Below are 23092 nucleotides of genomic sequence, written 5' to 3' on the forward strand. Positions count from 1 at the left end.
AAATTAAATTTCATAAAATCAGAAAAGGCCCTTTAAAATCCATTGCATTTTGAAATGACCTAAAATGTGTGAAATCCCTTAAGTTACTTAAAATTCTGTAAAATCCCACAAATTAGAAAAAAAACCTTTAAAATCCATTGAAATCTTTTAAATGCCCTAAAAGGTTTGGAATCCTATAAAATCCCACAAAGTCAGAAAAGCCCTTTAAAATCTATTGAAATCTTTTAAATGCCCTAAAAGGTTTGAAATCCTGCAAAATCCCACAAAATCAGAAAAAGACCTTTAAAATACACCCAAAGCTTTGCAATCCTTTAGAATCCACAAAATCAGAAAAGGCCCTTTAAAACCCATTGTATTTTTAAATGACCTAAAATGTGTAAAATCCCTTGATTTAAAATCCTGTAAAATCTCACAGAATCGGAAAAGGCCTTTAAAATCCATTGAAATCTTTGAAATGCGCTATAAGGTTTGAAATCCTTTAAAATCCCACAAAATCAATAAAAAGCCCTTTAAAATCGATTATAATCTCTTAGAATTCCAAAGAAGTATTTAAAACATCGAAATTTGATAATCCTTAGAAAAACAATTCATTTTGTGAAATTCCTTAGAAAAATTTAAAATACCCTAATCTCTTTAAAATCCCTTTAAATCTTATAAATTCTGTGAATTTCCACAAAGACAGAAAAGACCTTTTAAAATCCTGTAAATTAAATCCCATAAAATCAGAAAAAGACCTATAAAATCCGCTGAAATCTTTTGGAATCTTATGAAATCCTGTAAAATTTCTATAACCCGAAAAAAATATTTGAAATCATATTAAAATATTTTAAATATCGTTTATATCCAGGATACTTTCTAAAAATAATTTGAAATTTTCTAAAATGCTACGAAATTTTGTAATCCTTAAAAAAATTTCATCTTTTTAAATTCCTTAGAATATTTTAAAATACACTAAACTCTTTTAATCCTTTGAAATCCATTTGAATTTATAGAATCCCTTTAATCGATTACAAAAAAAGATTAAAATCCCGTAAAACTTCTTAAAAATATATAAGACCTTTCAAATTTTCTTTAAAAAAATATAAATGTTTCTAAATCCTATAAAATATAACGAAATCCGAAAAAAAATCCTTTAAAATTGATTGAAATCTCTTAGAATTCCTCAAAAAATTTTAAACTTTAGAAATTTTCTATAATCCTGAGAACGTATTTGACATCATATTAAAATCGTTCAAATATCATTGATATCCTGGATGCCTTTTTCAAAAACTTTACAATTTTTAAAATCCTAGGAAATTTGAAAATCCTTAAAGAAATGTCATCTTGTTAAATTCCTAAAAATATTTTAAGATACCCTAAACTCTTTTAAATCCTCTGAAATCTTGTATATTGTCCTAAAAGCTTTGAAATCCAGTAAAAAATGCCAGAAAATCGTTCAAATATCATTGATATCTTGGATACCTTTTAAAAAACCTTTAAAATTTTCTTAAATCCCACGAAATTTGATAATCGTTAAAAAAATATTCCTATTGTTAAAATCTTTAGAATATTTTAAAATACGCTAAACTCTTTTAAATCCTTTCGAATTTCCTTAAAGCTTCGAAATCATTTGAAATTCTTAAAATCCTGTAAAATCTCATAAAATCAACAAAAAAAATCCTTAAAAATCCATTATAATCTTTTTAAATGCTATACAAGCTTAAAAATCCTTTAAAATTTAACAAAATCAGGAAAAAAAAACCCTTTTAAATCCATTGAAATCTTTAAATTCCTGAGAACTTTGCAATTCTTGTAAAATTTTCCACAATGCTATGAAAAATTTTGAAATCCTATGAGTATCATAAATATTATTAATATCCTTGATACTTTTTGAAAATCGTTCGAAATTTTCTAAAATCCTACGAAATTTGAAAATCCTTTAAAAAATGCAAATCATAAAATCTCTTAAATCGAATAAAATCCTCTAAAACATCTTGAAAATAATCTATAATATCCATTATATTAAAAAAATTCGAGTTTTCAAAATCCTTCAAAAACGTTGAAATCTTTGAAATTCTCTAAAATCCTGTAAAATACCACAAAATTTAATAAAAAATTTTTTATTTAAATTTAAATTCGTTTGAAAAGCTTTAATCTCTCTTTAAATAATTTTAATCCGTTGAAATCCACTGAAATCTATTAAAAACCCTTTAACTGTATTGAACTCTCTGGAAAATTCACAACTTTTTTTTAAATCCTTTGAAATCTATACAAATTCCATATAATATTATGGAATCTTTTAATTAATTTTTAAATCCTACGAATACCTCAAATATTGTAAAATTCCTTAAAATATTTTTAAATCTTCTGAAAATATTTTAAATCCCATTAAAATATTTACAATATCATTGATATCCTGCTTAACTTTTGCAAATTTTGGTTAATTTTCTCTAATTCGGCGAAATTCATTAAAAATTCATTTAAAAAACTTAAATTCGTTCAATTCTTTGGAATACTTTGAAATACCCTAAAGTATTTTAAATCTTTTTGAATCCATTGAAATTTCTAAAATCTTGTTAAAATTTTTGAAGTTTTTAAATTACCCTTAACTCATTTAAATCACTTGAAATCCATTGAAATTCCTTAAATCAATTAAATGCCCACACGAAAACTAGAAAAATATATTTTAAAAAATTCCTTAAAAATGATAAAATCCTGTAAAATCCTACAAAATCAGATGAACCCCTTAAAATTCCTTGAAATCTTACGAAATCATTTGGGATTTTCTGTAATCCTAAGAAAATCTTTTTAATTTCATTAAAATCAAATAAAACCCTTTAAAATTACTTGAATTCTTTAAAATCTTTTTAAATCTTCTGAAATTTAACAAAATCATTTGAAATTTTCCATAATCCTAAGAAAATCTTTTAAATTTTATTAATATCTTTTAAATATCATTGATATCCTGGATAACTTTTGAAAATCCTTTGAAATTTTCTGATATTCTACGAAATTCTTTCAAATTCCTTAAAAGTTTTTTAATCTCGTCAAATTCCTTGGAATATGTAAAAATTGCATAATATTTGTTTTAATATTCTGAAACCTATTGAAATGGATAAAATCCCTCAAATCGATTTCAAAAAGTTTTTAAAATCCCGTAAAACATCTTGAAATCTATACTATTTAAATATTCAGAAATCTTACGAAATAATTTTAAATTTTTTATAATACTAAAACATTCTTAGAAATCAAAATACATTTTTGAGATCTTTCAAGGTAGCCGTTTTAATCGAGGAAAGGAATTGCCAGTCATTTCCCCGTACGCAAACATTTTTCACGATTAATAGAATTAAAAAATCAAAACTCAAAAATATGAGTCCACGTTATAATTTTCAGTGCTCTAAATTGAAGAATTAATCAATGAATTTTATAATTTTCGAAATTGAACAATTACATTTTTTTTATAAACTAAACACTCCTTAAATTGAAAGTTAAATTCTTTTTATTAAAAATATTCTTAAAATACTTAAGATGCTTTAAAATTTTATTTTCAAGTTATGAAAAATCTAGATGCTGTTTTAAATTTTTTCAAATTGTCAACTATTTTTGAAATTTTTCAAAACTTCTAAACATCTTTTACAATGATTTGCATTTTTCCTAACATTTTTTAAAAACCTGCTAAATTAAAACAATTTCCTTAAAATCTAGCACATTGATTTCTCATATTTCCGTAAATCTTTTTAAATATACTCTTGAAATGAATTTTTCAAAATAAGAAATCATTTTCCAATTTCATTTTCATTCAGTTTCATTTCATTTTCCAATCTGCAGGAAATGTTTATCATTCAGGTTATTATTTTCAAAGCTCTAAATTGAAGAACCAATCAATGAATTTTATTATTTTCAAAATTGAAGAATTATATTTTTTTATAAAACAAACACTTCTTAAATTGAAAGTTAAATTATTTTTGTTTAAAATATTCATAAGATAATTAAAAATTTTATTTTAAAGTTTTGGAAAATCTACATGCTGTTTTAAATTTATTAAAATTCGTAACTATTTTTGAAATGTTTCAAAACCTCTAAACACCTTTTTAAATGATTCGCATTTTTTCTAGACTTCTTTTTAGATCCTGCCAAATTAAAACAATTTCCTTAAAATCTTCCACATTCAATTTTCATATTTCCGTAAATCTTTTTCAATATTCTCTTAAAATTAATTTTTCAAAAAATCTTCAGAAAATGTTTTTTATTCACGTTATTATATTCAAAGCTTTAAATTGCAGAATCAATCAATGAATTTAAAACATTTTTAAATTGAACGATTACATTTTTTTATAAACTAAACACTTCTTAAATTGAAAATGAAATTATTTTTATCTTAAATATTTTTCAAAACCTTTCCTTATTTAAAACAAAATTTCTAAACATCTTTTAAAATGATTCGCATTTTTCATAAACTTTTTTCAAATCCTACCAAATTAAAACAATTTCCTTAAAATCTTCCACATTTATATTTCTGTAAATCTTTTTAAATATTCTCTTAAAATTAATTTTTCAAAATAAAAAAACTTTTCAAATTTCCTATAGGTATCTTCAGGAATTTTTTTTAATTCTTCTAAAGCCTTTTACAGTTTTAAAATGATTCTAAATTTTTTGTTCAAAATCTGCTGAAATTCTCAATTATTAGAAATTATTTAAAATTTTTAATTAATTTTAAATTTATTTATAGTTAACTATACATAAAAATTAAACAATTTGATTTCAAATTAATTTTTTTCTAATAGAACAATTAAAATTTTAACATTCAAAGTTTAGTTTTTTATTTAGTTTTGAATATTTAATTTCTAATTACTGATTTTAAATGAAGAGTCAGATATTTCTAAATATTATGTAAGGGTTTTTAAAATTTTTTAATTCAATTAATTAATTTATATTCACCGTATAATCTACTAAAAATTTTTTTTATCCCAAATTTTCGATTTCAAAAGCTTCTAATTTTTACTTGCTGAAGTATTTGAAACTGCGTTTTTAAATTAAAATTTACGTCTAAAAATTAAAATCTAAAATGGAAAATTTTTTAAGCGCAATATTTTTGAATTACACATTCTAAACTAAATGATATCATAATCGAAAAAAATAAGGATTTAACTAATTATTTAAAAAACGGTTGAAATTAAAGTTGGGGAGATTTTTTTAAACCTAAAAATGTGTAAAATTCCCGGTTGAAAAATAAATTCACTGTCATTTCCAGGACTAGCGGCCACCCTGAACTTTTTAAAAATATACTAAATTTTTAAAAATACACTATATTTATTTAAATCCTTTGAAAGTTTGTAAGTCATTGATATCCTGGATACCCTTTTAAAATCGTAAAAAATTCTTTAAATCTTAAAAATTGTAATCATTTAAAATTTCATCAAAAATTAAAAAAAATGCAATTTATTCATATTAATTAATGAATTAATTAATTAAATCTATGTTTGCAAATATACAATATACACACGTAAATTGGCGGAATTTCCTCTTGTCCATTATATCACAATAATCTCCTCAGCTCTCGCTTCCAACGATTCTCAGTTTTACGCATCATTTTTAGAAAACTGAACCACCATCGCTTTATCTTTGAGAACGTAACCATTCGTTTCGTTGAGAGCCAATTCAGCCTGCTTAACATTTTGCAACGTTACAAAAGCTTGCCCTTTCATTCGTCCCGTTTCCATAAGTTTCACCTGAAACTGTCTCTCACTCGTAGCCAAATTTTCAATAAAGTATTTTTTGTAAATAAAATACAAATCTTTTAGTTCGACCTGCTTCGCCAGATTTTTTATGTACAAACGACAGGATGGTTTTCCAGGATGGTAATTCTTACCCGCAGAAAACTTATCGAAATCTGAAAATGTGCAATTTTTAATTTTCCAACTTCTGAAAAAGTAACCATTTTCACAAATCCGGGGCTCGGATCGATTAGAAGGATAAAAAAAATACACATTAGTTGTATAAAATTAAATAGAAAGTCGTATGAATTTTCGAACAGTCTACAAAAAGTAGAATTTTCTAAAAGATAGTTGAATTATCAACAAAAAGGATTATTTTTAACGAAATAATAAAATTTGTTGCCAAAAAGATTAATTTTTAACACGGAAGATGAATTTTTTTTACCAAATTACCCCAATTTATAATAAAGTGCATACATTTTCAAACAAATGAATTAATTTTCAACCAATGAAATGATTTTTCAACAAAACAAAAATAAACGAATTTTTAACAAAGTAATTGAATTTTTATCCAAATTGTTGCATTTTTCATTTACACAGATCAGTTTTCAATCAAATGGTCGAATTTTTAAACAAGACAAAAATTAAACTTCAAGCAAATAGTTGAATTTTTAAGCAAAAGGTACAAGTTTCTAAAAATACAATTGAATTACCAACAAAAAAAGGAGATAATTTTTAACCAAAGAATAAAATTTGTCACCAACAAGATGGTCTTTTAAGACCAAAAATGAATTTTTAAACAACAAAAAATTGAACTTCCACCAAATAGTTAAATTTTCAAACAAAAACAAAATGAATTTTTAAAAACACAGTTGAATTATCGAGTAAAATGTTGAAATATAAACAAAAAATATCATTTTGAACTAAATGATAATATTTGCCACCAAGAAGATAAATTTTCAAAGCGGAAGGTCAAATTTTCACTAAAAGCGAAGAATTGAAAAAATTTAATGTATTTTTAAAGAAATGGTTCAACATTCAACCAAAAATGGAATAGCTAAATTTTCTGATAACAAAATTAATTGTTATTAGAAAAAGAAAAATATTTTTTAACCAAATATTTCAATTTTCGGCCAGAGAGATGAATTTTCAACCATGAAAATTATATTTCTACAAAAACCGATGATTTTTCAACAAAATAATTACATTTTTAACCAAAGAAATGAATTTTCAACTACGAGGCAAATTTTCAACAAAGAAGATTAATTTTCTACCAAATGATCGAATTTTTAAACGAACAAAATTAAACTTTCAGCAAATAGTTGCCACTTTAAGCAAAAGGTATAAATTTAAAAAGAAACAATTGAATTGCCAACAAAAAATATTATTTTTAACTAAATAATTCAAATTTGTAACAAAAAAGCCGGATTTTTAAGACGGAATTAATTTAACTGAAATACATGAACTTTCAACAAAATACATACATTTTTTAACAAGTGGATTAATTTGCAATCAAAAATGGAATATTTTTTCGGCCAAAGAGGCAAATTTTCAACCACGAAAATTAATTTTCTACCAAAAACGATGATTTTTCAACAAAAAAATCACATTTTCAACCAAACAAATTAATTTTAATTTTCAACGAAGAAGATTAATTTTATACCAAAAAATAAGATTTTTCAATAAAATATATACATTTTCAACCAAAGGAATGAATTTTCAACAAAAAGAGACGAATTTTCAACCCAAAGAAGAATTTGTAAAAAAATATTAGAGTTCTCAAGTTATAAAATCAAACAGTTTGAAGAACAATTGAATTTTAAACCCGAAATTTCAATTTTCAATCAAATATTAGTTGATTAAGAAAAACAAAAATTCTCAACCAAACAGTTGCATTTACTACCAAAAATTTGAGAACATTCAAGCAAAACAGACGAATTATTAACAAAGTAATTTAAGTTTTACCCAAATTGTTGAATTTTAAATCTGAATAGATAAATTTTCAACCAATCCTTCAAATTATACCAAAAAAATTAAATTTCAACCAAATAGTTGAATTTTAAATTATATTAATAATTAAAATGTATAATATAAATATAATTCAAATAAATAATAAATTAAAAATTAAATTCAAATATACGAATTAAAACAGTTTAATCATCAACCTGAAAAGTGGAATTTTTAACAAGAAAGATCAGTTTTAACCAAATAATAACATTTTTCACAAAACTGACAAATTTTCAACAAATTACATGAATTCTAAAAAAAAAATAATAATAATAAACTATAACCAAATAGTTGAATTTTAAATTAAAAAATATAAATATTTTTAAAAGACAGTTGATTTATCAACATGAAAAGTTTATTTTTTAACAAAAAAGGTTATTTTTCAAATTTTTAATGAAATAATAGAATTTTCAACCAGCCGGTTACTTTTCCTGAAAAGTTGAAAATTCAACAAATATATCATTTTGAACTCAGACAGAAGAATTTTTAATTCAAGACTTGAACTTTCAAACAAAAATTAATTATTAACCAAAAAATTGCATTCACAACCAAATATTTTGAGTTTCAATCAAAAGAGACGAATTTTCAACAAAAAAATTAATTTTCCACCTAACATCTGCATCTTTAACGAACATAGTTAAAATATTTACCAAAAAGATTAATATTTAACAACGTAGTTCAATTTTCAATGAAAACTTTTTAATTTTCAACCAAAAAGGTGAATTTTCAACTAAGAAGATTAATTTTTTACCAAAAATGATGAATGTTTAACCCAATAGTTGAATTTGCAAAACAAAAAAGTTAATTTTGAACTAAAAAGTTGGATTTACAACAAAATATTTGAAATATTTGAAATTTTAACTGTTCCTGTTAAAAAATTCATAATTTTAGTCCAAAGTTATAAATCCATTTGTTAAAAATTCATTTTTTTGTGAAAATTAATTTTTTAACAGAAAATTCAAGTATTTCATTTTTGGTTAAAAATTTACATTTTTTTTTGTTGAAAATTTATTTTCTTTAATAGAAAATTCAACTATTTGGTTTAAAATTCATGTTTTTTTCGAAACTTCGTCTTTATTGGTTGAAAATTCAACTAGTCTAGTTAAATATTCATTATTTTAGTCGAAAATTTATCTCTTTCGTTGAAAATTTAACTATTTCGTCGTTCATATTTTTTTTTGTTTTAAAATTTTTTTAAATTGAAAATTGAACCAAGCTAGTTAAATATCTCATCATTTCCATTAAAAATGCATCTTTATGATTGTAAATTAATTTTTTTAACTGAAAATTCAATTAATTTCATTTTTGATTGAAAACTTACATTTTTTTCGTTGAATATTTAACTTTTTTAATTAAAACTTCCACTATTTGTTTGAAAATACATCTGTTTTTTGGGAAAATTCGTCCTTATTGGTTGAAAATTGAACTAGTCTAGTTAAAGATTCACAATTTTATATTCAAAAATGCATCTTTTTGTTTCAAAATGGAACTATTTCGTCGTTCATATATTTTTTTAAATAATTTTTTTAAATTGAGAATTTAACCATGCCAGTTGAATACTGCATCATTTACGTTACAAATTTATCTTTATGGCTGTAAATTAATTTTTTTAAACCGAAAATTCAAGTATTTCATTTTTGGTTGAAAACTTACATTTTTTGCGTTGGAAATTTATCTTTTTAATTGAAAATTCAACTATTTGGTTGAAAATACATGTCTTTTTTTTTGAAAATTTGTCTTTATTGGTTCAAAATTCAACTAAAATAGTTAAAGATTCATTATTTTAGTCGAAAATTCATCTTTTTGGTTCAAAATTGAACTATTTTGTCATTCATATTTTTCTTTGAAAATGATTTTTTTTAATGAAAATTTAACCAAGCCAGTTGAATATCTCATAATCTTTGTTGAAAAATTATCTTTATGGTTGTAAATTAATTTTCGTAACTGAAAATTCAAGTATTTCGTTTTTGGTTGAAATTTTACATTTTTTTATTGAAAATTTATCTTTTTTAATAGAAAATTCAACTATTTGGTTGAAAATAAATCTGTTTTTTTTATAATTTTTCCTTACTGGTTAAAAAATCAACGAGTCTAGTTAAAGATTTATTATTTTATTCGAAAAATCATCTTTTTGGTTCAAAATTTAACTTTTTCGTCGTTCAATTTTTTAAAAATTATTTGTTTAAATTGAAAATTTACCTAAGCCAGTAAAATACCTCATAATTTTCGTTAAAAAATTATCTTTATGATTGTAAATTAATTTTTTAAACGGAAAATTCAAGTATTTCATTTTGGATTGAAAATTAAATTTTTGTTGTTGAAATTTTATCGTTTTTAATTAAAAAATAAACTATTTGGTTAAAAATTCATGTGTTTTTCGAAAATTGTTCTTTATTGGGTGAAAATTCAACTATTCTAGTTAAAGATTCATTATTTTAGCCGAAAATTCATCTCTTTATTTGAAAATTTTATTATTTCGTCGTTCATAATTTTTTCTTCAAATTATTTTGTTTTAATTGAAAATTTAACTAAGCCAGTTAAATATCTCATAATTTTTGTTAAAAATTTATCTTCATTATAGTAAATTAGTGTTTTTAACTTACAATTAAAGAATTCCATTTTTGGTAAAAATTTACATTTTTTAGATGAAAATTTATATTTTTAAATTGAAAATTCCACTATTTAGTTGAAAATTCACTTGCTTTTCGAAAGTTCGTCTTTATTCGTTTAAAATTCAACTAGTCTAGTTAAAGATTAATTATTTTAGCCGGAAATTCATCTCTTTGGTTGAAAATTTAATTATTTCGTCGTTCATATTTTTTTCAAATTATTTTGTTTTAATTAAAAATTTAACTAAGCCAGTTAAATATCTCATCATTTTCGTTGAAAATTTTTCTTTATGGTTGTATATTAATTTTTTTAACATAAAATTCAAGTCATTCATTTTTGGTTAAAAATTTACATTTTTTGCGTTGAAAATTTATCTTGTTAATTGAAGATTCATTATTTTATTCGAAAATACATCTTTTTGGTTAAAAGTTTAACTATTTCGTTGTATTTTTATGGTTGTAAACTAAGTTTTTTAACTGACAATTTACCTAACTGTTATTTGAAAAATGTATTTTTTGTTCTTATTGTTGAAAACTTCATTATTTGAAAATTCGTATTCTTTGGTAAAAAATTAATCTTTTTCGTTGAAAAATAAACTTTATTTTAAAGAATTGATCTATTTTCTCAATGAATTTAAAATTAATCGAGTTAAAAATGTTTCAAACATTGAATTCGAATTCACAAAATTATAAATTTTCATTATTTTTTATTGATTAAGTTTAATAGTGATGGAAAAAAGTAGATTCGTCGCATATTTCTTTAAAAAGTTGAAAGAATCGAAAAAAGTCGAAAAACTCTCACGATCCGAGCCTTGAGAATCTCAAAAAAGTAATGAAATCAAAATTCCTAATAAAATTAAATAAAAAATTATACACACCCTTAACTGGTATTCTATTACTCGCAAGTTGTTCCGAAGTAATAAATTCTTGATGCTCCTCAACCCTTTTTTCACTTTCCTCCGTAGATTTAACCTCAGATTTATTAGCAGGAAAAATAATGCCAAAACCCCCCTCTTGTTTGTCTTTGGACACCTGAAAAGATGTCGATTCTGCTGATGACAGACTGCTAACAATTTTTAATTCAACCTTCTTAGGTTGACTTTTATCTACAGATTCGAATAAATCTTCCGGCCTCAAGGGCTTCTGGTTAGAGGAAGAAGTTGCAACTAATTTTTTCGGATTTACAAACTTTGGAATCTTCAACCTCTTTGTCGAAGAAGGTTTCTTTCTTTTCACAGGAATTATATTCTGGAGTTTGCTACTTGGTTCATCTTCAGATTCAATTTCCGATTCCTCTTCTTCCTCCTCTTCTTGCTCTTGCGACTCGATATTTGGTCTCAATTCTGTTTGCGGCATTTCTAGAATTCCAAAGAGATTTTTGTATTGATCCACATTGTATGTTTCCTTCAATAAAGGAAATTCCATTTCCATTTCTTCGAATGGAGGCGGTAAATTCATTCTGTTCATTAAATGTAATACCTGGAATATGCAAAAGGTTGGTCAATATAACTAGGGCAAATTTTTTTGCGAAAAACAGTGAATTTTCAACCAAAAAATGACGGAATATTTAACTGGATTAATTAAATTTTCAGTCAACAAAATTAAATTACAACAGGGTGGCCGTTTTAATCGAAGAAAAAAATTCCCGGTCATTTCCCGGTTCACAAACTTTTTTCACGGCCAATGAAATTAAAAGAATCAAACTATATTCTAAACATTTTTTCCACATAAAGTAATAAACAATGAACAACAAATTAAAGCATTCAAAGTGGAACTCTTGAATTCCAAATATTGAAATTGAAGTTTAAAAGTTTTTCAATTCAAAAATGGAGTATTCAAATGCTCAACAATTTTCACGTACAAAATGGAAGGAACTAACAATTTCCAATTAAAAAATGTTACATGAAATGCAAATAAACTGCAAAATTTAGAACTTTTATAAAATATAGAGTTCAAAAATTCAGATTAGGTTTCAAAAATATAAATCCAAGTTAAAATTTTCAATAGTCTAAATTGAAGAATCAAACAATGAACTTTAAAATTGTTCAAAATTATATTATTTCAAGTAATTTTAAGCTAGAGACATTAAAAATTGAAAAATAATTTTGTTAACTTAACAATTCTGAAAAAAGAAGCTAAATTATTTTTATTTTAAATACTCTAGGCATCCTTTAAAAGCTTTAAAATTTTATTTCTAAATTTTGAGAAATCTGGAAGTGGTTTTAAATTTTTCCAAATTCAAAATAATTGTTGGGAATTTTTTTTTCGGAACTTTTAAATATATTTCAAAATGAATTGAATTTTTTCTATAAATTTAAGAAAATCCTGCAAATTTAAAAAAAATGAATTTATAAATAATAATAGAACACTAATTATTTGTAAAAGAATTAGAGTAATTTTAAGATATATTTAGAAGTTTTAAAAAGATTCGAATAAAATTTAGAACTTGAAATATTTTCAAATAATTGCAGCTGAATTAAAAATAAAATGTAGATTTTTGCAGATTTAAAACAAGAAAATTTGAATTTTTTTAATAATTGTGAAAGACTTCAAAAGAATAAAAAAATTCTTAAGATGCTTAAGAAAATTAAAAAATTATTGTAACAGAAAGTTTAAGAAGGTTTTAAGGATTTTTTTGAATTTGCAGGATTTTTAAAAATTATAGGAAATAGAAATAATATATTAATAAACTTGTTTATAAAATTTAATATAAAAAATAATGAAAATGAAGATCTGAAGCTCCGAATTAAAAATATATATTATTGATAAATCATGAAAAATTTTTATTGTAAAATAAAATCATCGGAATAAATGATTGATTAATTTAAATTCTTATCAAGACTTTCGGACTGAAACAGTTACAATCTGGAAATTCTCAAATTTTGAATGGATCTAGAATTGTTTGGTCAAATCAATTATTGTTCAGATTTCTATACATAGAGTACAAATCCATTTTAAGAATAATTTATTTATTTAAATTTACAGTTGATAAAATTAAACTGTTTTTATCAAAAAATTCCAACTTCGAATGCTTTTAATTTTTAATTGTTTAACTCCTTAAAACTGAAAATTCGTAAAATTCCCGATTTCCCGGTCTTTCGGCCACCCAGTTTTTTATAAAAGAATCTTCGATTTTAAAAACTTCTAATTTTTATTTTTTTGTAACCTTTAAAACTGATTTTAAATTTCTTTAAATTAAAATATATGTTTAAAAATGAAAAATCTAAAATGAAAAAATTTTAAAGTGAAAGATTTTCGAATTGAGCATTCTAAACTAAATGATATAATAATTTATAAAAATCACAATTTAACAAATTATTTTTAAAACGGTTGAAATCAAAGTTCTATAACATTTATATTCTAAAAATTTTGTAAAATTCCCGGTAAAAAAATAAATTCACTGTCATTTCCCGGTTCTCATAAAATTCCCGGTCATTTCCCGGTTTTCCAGGTTTCCCGGTCCAGCTGCCACTCTGTACAACCATAGAGATGAATTTTTAACTAAAATAATGAGATATTCAATCAGCTTGATTAAATTTTCAACTAAAATAACTTCATTTTCAAAAAACAAAAAATTAATTTTTTACAATATAGTTAAATTTTCAACCAAAGGGATCAATTTTCAATTTAAATTATGAATCTGCAACAACAACAAACTGAATTTGCATACGAGTTTAAGTTTCAACGAAATAGTTGAATTTTCAATTACAAATGATAAATTTTTAATCAAAGAAAAGATGTAAATTTTCAACCCGAACTGGAATACTTGAATTTTCAGTTGAAAAATGAATTGTCATCAAAAAACGAATTCTTAACGAATAATTTAATTTTTGATCAAATTGATCAATGTTCAACTAAAATTATGAATCATGAAACAAAAAAAAATGAATTTTTAACAGAAGAGTTAAACTTTAGAAAAAGTCGTTTAATTTTCAATTAAAAAGATGAATTTTCGACTAAAATGATGATTTTTTAACTTGAATAGTGAAATTTCCAGTTAGAAATATGTATTTTTAATCAAGAGTATTAATTTTCTAACAAAAAGACGAGTTTTCAAAATAATACATGAATTTGAACACAAGAATAGTTGAATTTTCAACCAAAGAAGATCAATTTTCAACTAAAAATGGATTAGTTACATTTTCAGTTAAAAAAATTAACTTTTAATAGAAAAAAAATATATTTTTCAACAAGATATTTAAATTTTGAACCAAAGAAGTGAATCTTTAGCCAAGAAGACTAAAACTTTGCATTAAAAAAAAAAAGATGAAATGTTTAGAAAAATAAATGAAATTTAAACAAATGAACTTGTTACAAACCGTATTAAATTTCAACCAAACAGCTCCATTTTTAATTAAAGAAGTAAAAATTTCGACTAAAATGGGTGAATTTTTAACACAATTTAAATTTTCAAAAAAAAGGATGGATTTTCAACCAAGAAGATTAATTTTCTACGAAAAATATTAATTTTAAGCGACGCATTTAAACTTTCAAACAAGCAGTTGAATATTCAACCACAAAATTGTATTTTAAAGTAAAAAGATGAATTTTCAATCAAAAAATTTAATTTTCTATCAAAAAAGATGAATTTGCCACCACCAAGAGATGAATTTTAAACCAAAAAAATAATAGGAATCTTTCAAACAAAAAATATGTCGTTGGATTTTCTTATTGATTCCATTAATTCAGTTCGCATTTGAGCAAAAAACGAGGAACTTTCTTGAAAACAGGGAGAAAAAAATTAATTTAAAAAAAGGATCAAATTAGGGGAAGGAGTGTAAAGTCTAATATAATCTTTCATATATGAATTAATGAATAATTCAAAAACACATGCAAAAAATAAACAGGGTGGCGATTTGACAGACGGTTTAAGATTGCCGGTCATTTCCCGTTTTTTTTTTCGGGTCAAGTTTTTCAATCTTTCGGGTAAACTAAAAGTAAAAGTAACTTATTCATATTTCCCGCAAAACGGAAACATTCATTTTAAATCATGACAATCATTATCATCATTTTTTAATACAACAGAGAAGAAAATTACAAAATATATTAATTTTAAAATAAAATTATAAATCTTCAACTGGAATAGTGGAATTTTAAATCAAATATATGAATTTTTAATTTAAATTGTGAAAACTTAACTAAAATAATTGAATTTTTATCAATTAGATTAATTTTCATACAAAAAATACGTCCTTTTCAACAAAATAGGAGAATTTTCAATAAAAGAAGACAAATTTTTAACCAAATAGTGGAATTTTGAACTAAAAAAACTCAATTTTCAACAGAAAATGGAATAGTTACATTTTTAGAAAAACAAATAAATTTTCATCTTAACCGATAATTTTTTAACTAAAAATATGAATCGTCAACTAGAATAGACAAATTTAAAAAAAAAAATGAAGTTTTAATATAACAAAATCCATGGTTATTCAGAACAGACGAATTTGCAACTAAAAAAGATCATTTATCAACCAAAAATTAATTAAATTTACAGTAAAAAATTAATGTTCAACAAAAAAGAAAAAAAAATGAATTAAAAATAAAAATTATGGAATGTTCAACTGGAATAGTATTTTCATTTTCAGTTCAAGAATCAAGAAGAATCAAAATTGTTAAAGTTCGAACTAAAAAGGTTCATTTTCAACTCAAAATGCAATGGTTCAGTTTTCGGTTGAAAAAATTAACTTTTAACCAATCTGATAAATTTTTAACTAACGTGATAAATAATCAACTAGAATAGTTTAATTTTTTACCTACGAAAAATATGAGTTGTCAACTAAAAAAGATAATTTTTCAAACAAAAATTAATCAAATTTACACTAAAAAAATGAATGTTTAACAACAACAAAAACTCAAATAGAATTTTGTTATAGTTCAATTGGAATAGTATTTTCATTTGCAGTTCAAGAAAAAAATTATTTTTAACCAAAAAAGATACAAATTTTCCATAAAATAGTTCAATTTTTGGTACAAAATTCGTTTACATTCAAGAAAAAAACAAGTTTTTACTCAAATAGCTCAATTTTCAACCAAAAAAAATGAATTTTTAATTAAAATGATGAATCTTCATTTAAAAAAATTAATTTTCAACAAAAGAGTATTTTTCAACCAAATAAATATATTTTTAACCAAAAATAAAAATTTCTAAACAATTATTAGATTAAAATTCAAAGAAAAAATCATATTCTAAAAAAGGCGATTTTATGCAAAAAAAATAGTTTAAAAAAATACGTCGATTTTTAACGATATAAATTAATTTTCAATGAAAAAAGACAAAGTCACATCAAAATTTTTAGAGTTTCAACTAAAAACGGTTCACTTTTAACACAAAATGGAACGGTTCAATTTTCAGATGAAAAAATTAAATTTTAATCAAACAGATCAATTTTCAACTAAAAAGATGAATATTCAACTGGAATAGTTTAATTTTTTCCCAGCGAAAAAGATTAATTTTGTACACAAAGACGAATTTTCAATTAAAAGATATCATTTTTCAACCATAAATTACTTAAATTTATACAAAAAAAAAGAATGTTTAACCAAGAAAAAAAATTTTTTAATAGAAATATGGAATATTCAATTGGAATAGTATTTTCAGTTAAGAAAAAATTACTTTCAACCAAAAAATATTCTAACTTTCTATAAAATAGTTCAACTTTCGGTAAGAAAAAATCATTTTCTAAAAAAAAGACAGTTTTATAACAAAAAAGTAATTTTTTTAAAAGCAAAATACGTGGATTTTCAACAAAATAAAAGAATTTTCAATTAAAAACTGAAATGGTTTAATTTTGTATCTAGCAAAAAGATGAATTTTCAACCAATAAGATTAATTTTCTACAAAAAAGAGTAATTTTCTACAAATTACATGAATTTTTCAAAAAATTTATAATGTTAGAAGAAAAATATTAATTTTCAACCACATAGTTGAATTTTCATCCGAAAAGATGAAAATTTCAATCAAAAACAGAGCAGTTTAATTTTCCGTTACAAATCTAATTCTCAACCAAAAAAGGTCGGATTTTCATCAAAATAGTTCAATTTTCTACTGAAATAGTTAAATTTTTAGTTGAAAAATTGATTTTAAAGAAATTAGTTACATTTTTTAAAAGAGATAAAGTTTCAATAAAAAGGATGAATCTTCCAACAACAAAAAATTAATGTTTAAAAAGATTTGAGCTTTTAAGCGCAAGTAATTGTATTTTAAAAACAAAAAAGGTCAATTCCAAACGATAGACGTGAGCAAAATTTATATTATAATTTTTTCAATTGTTTTCTTCCAAATACCAATTTGAATTATTTTAAGAAATTGCTGTTCCATGTCAAAAGTTCCATGTTACAAATAAAATTATATTTCTTTATCGAAACTTCCTGTCCTAAAATACAAAAGATAATTATTTGCATTCATATGCTCTGAACCAACAGATAAAGTAGAAGTCACTTTTCTAAATTTACCAAAATTATTAAAATAATGAAAATTTGAGTTTTGTTACGATCAGAAGTAAATTTCCGGTTTTTTAATTTAATTCCCGGTTATTTCCCGGTCAAGTCTCCACCCTCATAAGTATTACATAATATTTACCTATATATTTCAACAAAATACAAGAATTGCCAACCAAAGTTATGAATTATCAAACAAAACAATGAATTTTTAACAAATTAGTTCCACTTTCAACCAATTAGTTTTATTTTTAACCCAAAAAGAAGACTTTTTAACAAATTAGTGGTATTTTCAACAAAATAATTAAAATTTCAACAAAATTGTTAAATTTGTAACCAAAAAGGTATATTCTCATTAAAGTAGTCAAATTTTTAACTAAAAAATACAAATTTTTACCAAAGACTTGAATTTAGAACTAAAAAAGTCAATTTTCAGTTACAAAAAAAAATAATTTTCAACCTTTAACACAACAGAGAAAAAAATTGCAAAATATATTAATTTTCAAATGAAATTATGAATCTTCAACTGGAATAGTGAAATTTAAAATCAAACAGATGTAATATAAATAAATTTTCATCTTAACTGATAATTTTTTAACTAAAATGATGAATTCTCAACTGTAATAAACGAATTTTAAATTAAAAAAATGGAGTTTTAAGATAAGAAAATTCATGTTTATTAAAAAAAGACGCGTTTACAAATAAAAAAGATCATTTATCAACCAAAAATTAATTAAATTTAGAGTAAAAAGGTTAAAGTAAAAAATTAATTAAAAATAAAATTTTGAAATATTCCACTGGAATAGTATTTTTATTTTCAGTTAAAGAAAAAAATATATTTTTAACCAAAAAAGAAACAAATTTTCAAACAAAATATCCAAACATTAAAAAAAATCATTTTATAACATAAAAGTAGTTTTTTTAAAAAGCAAAACACGTAAATTTTCAATGAAATAAATGAATTTTCAGTTTAAAAAGTCAAATTTACATGAAAATTGTTCAAGTTTGAACTAAAAATGGTTAATTTTCAACTGAAAATGCAACGGTTCAGTTTTCGATTGAAAAAATTAACTTTCAACCAAACTGATAGATTTTCAATTAAAATTACGAATGTTCAACTAGAATAGTTTAATTTTTTACCTACGAAAAATATGAATTTTCTACAAAAAGACGAGTTTTCAAATAAAAAATATAATTTTGCAACCCAAAATTAATCAAACTTACACTTAAAAAACGAATGTTTAACAACAGCAAAAATTCAAATAGAATTATGTAATAGTTCAATTGGAATAGTATTTTCATTTGCAATTCAAGAAAAAATTATTTTTATCCAAAAAAGATACAAATTTTCAATAAAATAGTTCAATTCTCGGTAAAAAAAATTCCTTTACATCCAAAGAAAAAACCAGATTTCTCTCAAATAGCTCAATTTTCAACCAACAAAAAATTAATTTTTAATTAAAATGATGAAACTTCAATAAAAAAATTAATTCTCACCAAAAAAGTATTTTCAACCAAATAAATATATTTTTACCAAAAATAAGAATTTCTAAACAATGAGATTCAAATTTTAAAAAATCATTCTCTACAAAAAAAGACAATTTTATACCCCCCCCCCCCCCCCCAAATAGTTTTTTTTTTAAACAAATAAGTGGATGTTTAACGAAATAAATGAATTTGCAATTAAAAAACACAAATTTACATCAAAATTATTCAAGTTTGAACTAAAAGCGGTTCATTCTTAACACAGAATGGAACGCTTCAATTTTCAGTTTAAAAAAATTAATTTTCAACCAAAATGATAAATCTTCAACAGGAATAGTTGAATTTTAAACCAAAGAGACATATTTTCAAAGAAACATATGAATTGTCAACCAAAGTTTGAAATCTTCAGACCAAAAAATGAATTTTTAACAACTTGCATTTTTTCCAACAAAATATTAATATGATATAATTAGAAAATATTTACCTGTGTATAAAACATCGGTTCTTTCAATAACTGAATAAAAATTCTCAAAAGAGTTTCTTTAGTGGGTGGCGGATACGCGTACCAAATACTTGGATTAGGCGGTTGTGTAAACAAATTACTTCCACTCCAACTGTTTAACTTCTTTAAAAAATTCTGCAAATGTGTTTTTTGAGTGCTTTCCTTTTTCGACTCCTGTTCTTCAATTTTATCACTAGGGTCAATCTTGGTGTAATCTGTCGAGATCGATTCTTTGGCAAAATCAATAGAGAGTCGATGATCCTTTACTTCTAGTTGGTGAAGGCGCAAAAATGCTTCGGTTGCAATTTCCTTTGAAGGGAATTCCGCAAATGTTATCGAATATTTTGCCGATTTTCTCACAGTCTTCGTTTTTACGGCATTGTATTTTTTGAGTAGTTGGTCTCTTCGTTCGTCGGAAAGTTCAGGGGGTAAGTGCAATATTCGAAGTGTGTTTGAAGACTAAAAGTATAAAAAATTTTATTTTATTTTTGAAAAAACATTACGCAGAGTGTCTTCTCAAATCCTGGAAAAAATGTCGTAAAAATTCCAGATTTTGCCCAGGAATCTCAAGTTTTTTAAAGGTATAATTTTTTCAAAGCATAGTCAACTATTTCGCATTTTTTAAAACAATTGACTGGAAATATGTATAAATTAATTAAATAATACTAAAAATATAATTAATAATTTCTTGAATTTGTCTCTGAAGTCCATGAATTTGAATAACAGTTCAAACAAATTTTTATTTGATCTTATACTTAGAAATTCAGTGAATATTTAGGTACAATTATTGTGGGTACTATACTAAATTCAATTTAAACCGTTTTAAATTACAAATTTTTCAAGTAAAAATATTGCTTTTTTAACGAGATAGATGAATTTTTAAACAAGTATTCGAATTTTGAACTAAAAAAGATCAGTGTTCAAAACAAAAAAGGAATAGTTAAATTTTAAGTTTCAAAAATTAATTGTACACTCAAAAAATGTCAACAAAACCCAAAAAGATAAATTTTTTACAACATAGTTTAATTTAAAACCAAGTTTTTAACAAAAAGATAAATTTGCAAAAAAGAATATTAATTTTTAAACAAAAATATTAATTTTCGGCCTAAAAACACGAGTTTTCAACAAAATACATGAATTTTCAAAGAGGTAGTTTAATTTTTCAATTAAAAAATCTAAATTTTTAACCAAATAGTTGGGTTTAGAATTGAACAAACATTTCGAAAATAAATTTGTAACAAATTAGTTTCACTTTCAGCAAAGCAGTTGCATTTTTAGCCAAAAAAATGAATTTGAAACAAAACAGTGCAATTTTCAACAAAATAATTAAATTGTAAGCAAAATTGTTGAATTTTTAACCAAATACTTGAATTTACAACAAGTGATGCTGAATTCAACAAAAACAGTTGCATTTTCAACTAAATAATTGAATTTTCAAACAAACAGATGTATTTTCAAACAAGAAGATTAATTTTCAAACACAAAGATTAATTTTCTAACTAAAAAGATGACTCTCAACAAATTAGTATATAAATTTTTCCAACTGAAAAATACAAATTTTGTAACCAAACAGTTGATTTTGGAACTAACAAAAAGTTAAATTTTCAGTTACAAAAAATTAATTTTTAATGAAAATGACGAATCCTCAATTGGAATAGTTCAATTTGAAACCAAACAGACGACGTATTTTCAACAAAATATATGAATTATCGACCAAAGTTATGAACAGTGGAATTTATTGATTTCAAATCGTAGATTTCATATTATTTATGTCATTTCATATATTTTATGATTTGAAATCAATAAATATCAACGGTCGAAAAAAGGATTGATTTTTTTCATCAAATCATTTTACAATAGTGGAATTTACAACAAACAAAGTTGAATTCCACCAAAAGCAGTTGCATTTTCAACCAAATAGTTGAATTTTCAAGCTACAAATATAAATTTTCAGGCAAATAGTTTTCTAACTAAAATGATGACTTTTCAAGAAAATTGTTGAATTTAATGTCAAATAGTTGAATTTACAACAAACAAAGTGGAAATCATCCAATAGCAGTTGAATTTTTAACCAAATACTCGTATTTTGAACTAAAAAAAAAACAGTATTCAAACAAAAAAGGAATTGTTAAATTATCATTAATAAAAAATTAATTCTACACTAAAAAAATGTCAACAGAAGTTAAAAAGATGAATTTTTAACAACATATTTTAACTTGAAACAAAGTTTTCAACAAAAAGATAAATTTCCAAAGAAGAATATTAACTTTTAAAGGAAAAGATTAATTTTTGACCTGAAAAGATGATTTTTCAACAAAAAATATGAATTTCTAAAGAGGTAGTTTAATTTTTCAACGAAAAAATATAAATTTGTATCAAAATAGTTGGGTTTAGAACTGAACAAAAATGTCAAAAAAATTAATTTTTAACAAATTACTTCCCCTTCCAACAAAACAGTTGCATTTTTAACCAAACAGATGGATTTGAAACAAAACAGTGCAAGTTTCAAATAAATAGTTAAATTTTAAGCATAATTATTGAATTTTTAACGAAATAGTTGAATTTACAACAAATGAAGGTGAAATAAACAAAAACAGTTGCGTTTTCAACTGAATAATTGAATTTTCAACCAAACAAGAAGATTAATTTTCAAACAAAAAGATTAAATTTCTAACTAAAAAGATGACTTTTCAACATATTAGTATATACATTTTTCCGACAGAAAAATACAAATTTTGTTACCAAATAGTTCATTTTGGAACTAACAAAAAGTTCAATTTTCAGTTTAAAAAAATTAATTTTCAATAAAAATGACGAATCCTCAATTGGAATACTGAAATTTGTAACCAAACAGACGTATTTTCAATAAAAATTGTTGAATTTACAACAAACAAAGCAGAATTTGACTAAAAGCAATTGCATTTTTAAGCAAATAGTTGAATTTTCAATCAAATAGTCGAACTTGCAAACAAATAAAATTAATCTTAAACCAAAAATTATTACATTTTTAACCAAATAGCGTCTTTTTCAGCGCGATAAGTGGAAACTTGAAAACAAAAATTAATTTTCCATCAGAAAAGATGAATTATCAAACAAAAAAGATTACTTTTCTACCACAAAGATGAAATTTCAAGAAAATATTTTAATACTCAATCAATAACAGATTTCTTTTAAATAAATTATTAAACAAAAAGATTAATCATCAATAAAAAATGTTAATTTTCAACTACATAAATAAGATTTTCTACCAAAGGTGATGAATTTCAACCCCAAAAAGATGCATTTTTAACGAAAATATTCATTTTCAACTAAGAAAATGAATTCTCATAGAAAAATGTAGTAATTGATATTTCAAC

At 23.0% G+C, this 23092-nt stretch overlaps 1 protein-coding gene across 1 annotated transcript in view; it reads right to left on the reverse strand.

The window, feature by feature from the left end:
- The window catches only part of LOC117168997 (myb-like protein X), a 46340-nt gene that overhangs the window by 20722 nt on the left and 2526 nt on the right, over window positions 1-23092 (reverse strand). The window contains exons 2-4 of the transcript XR_004466598.1: window positions 19719-20195; window positions 11191-11791; window positions 5486-5872 (exon numbers count right to left, since the gene is read on the reverse strand). The gene's annotated coding sequence lies outside the window, so the exon portion shown is untranslated. The remainder of the gene's footprint in view (window positions 1-5485; window positions 5873-11190; window positions 11792-19718; window positions 20196-23092) is intronic.

This window comes from Belonocnema kinseyi, chromosome 3 (genome assembly GCF_010883055.1).
Source record: "Belonocnema kinseyi isolate 2016_QV_RU_SX_M_011 chromosome 3, B_treatae_v1, whole genome shotgun sequence".
Lineage (NCBI taxonomy): Eukaryota > Metazoa > Arthropoda > Insecta > Hymenoptera > Cynipidae > Belonocnema > Belonocnema kinseyi.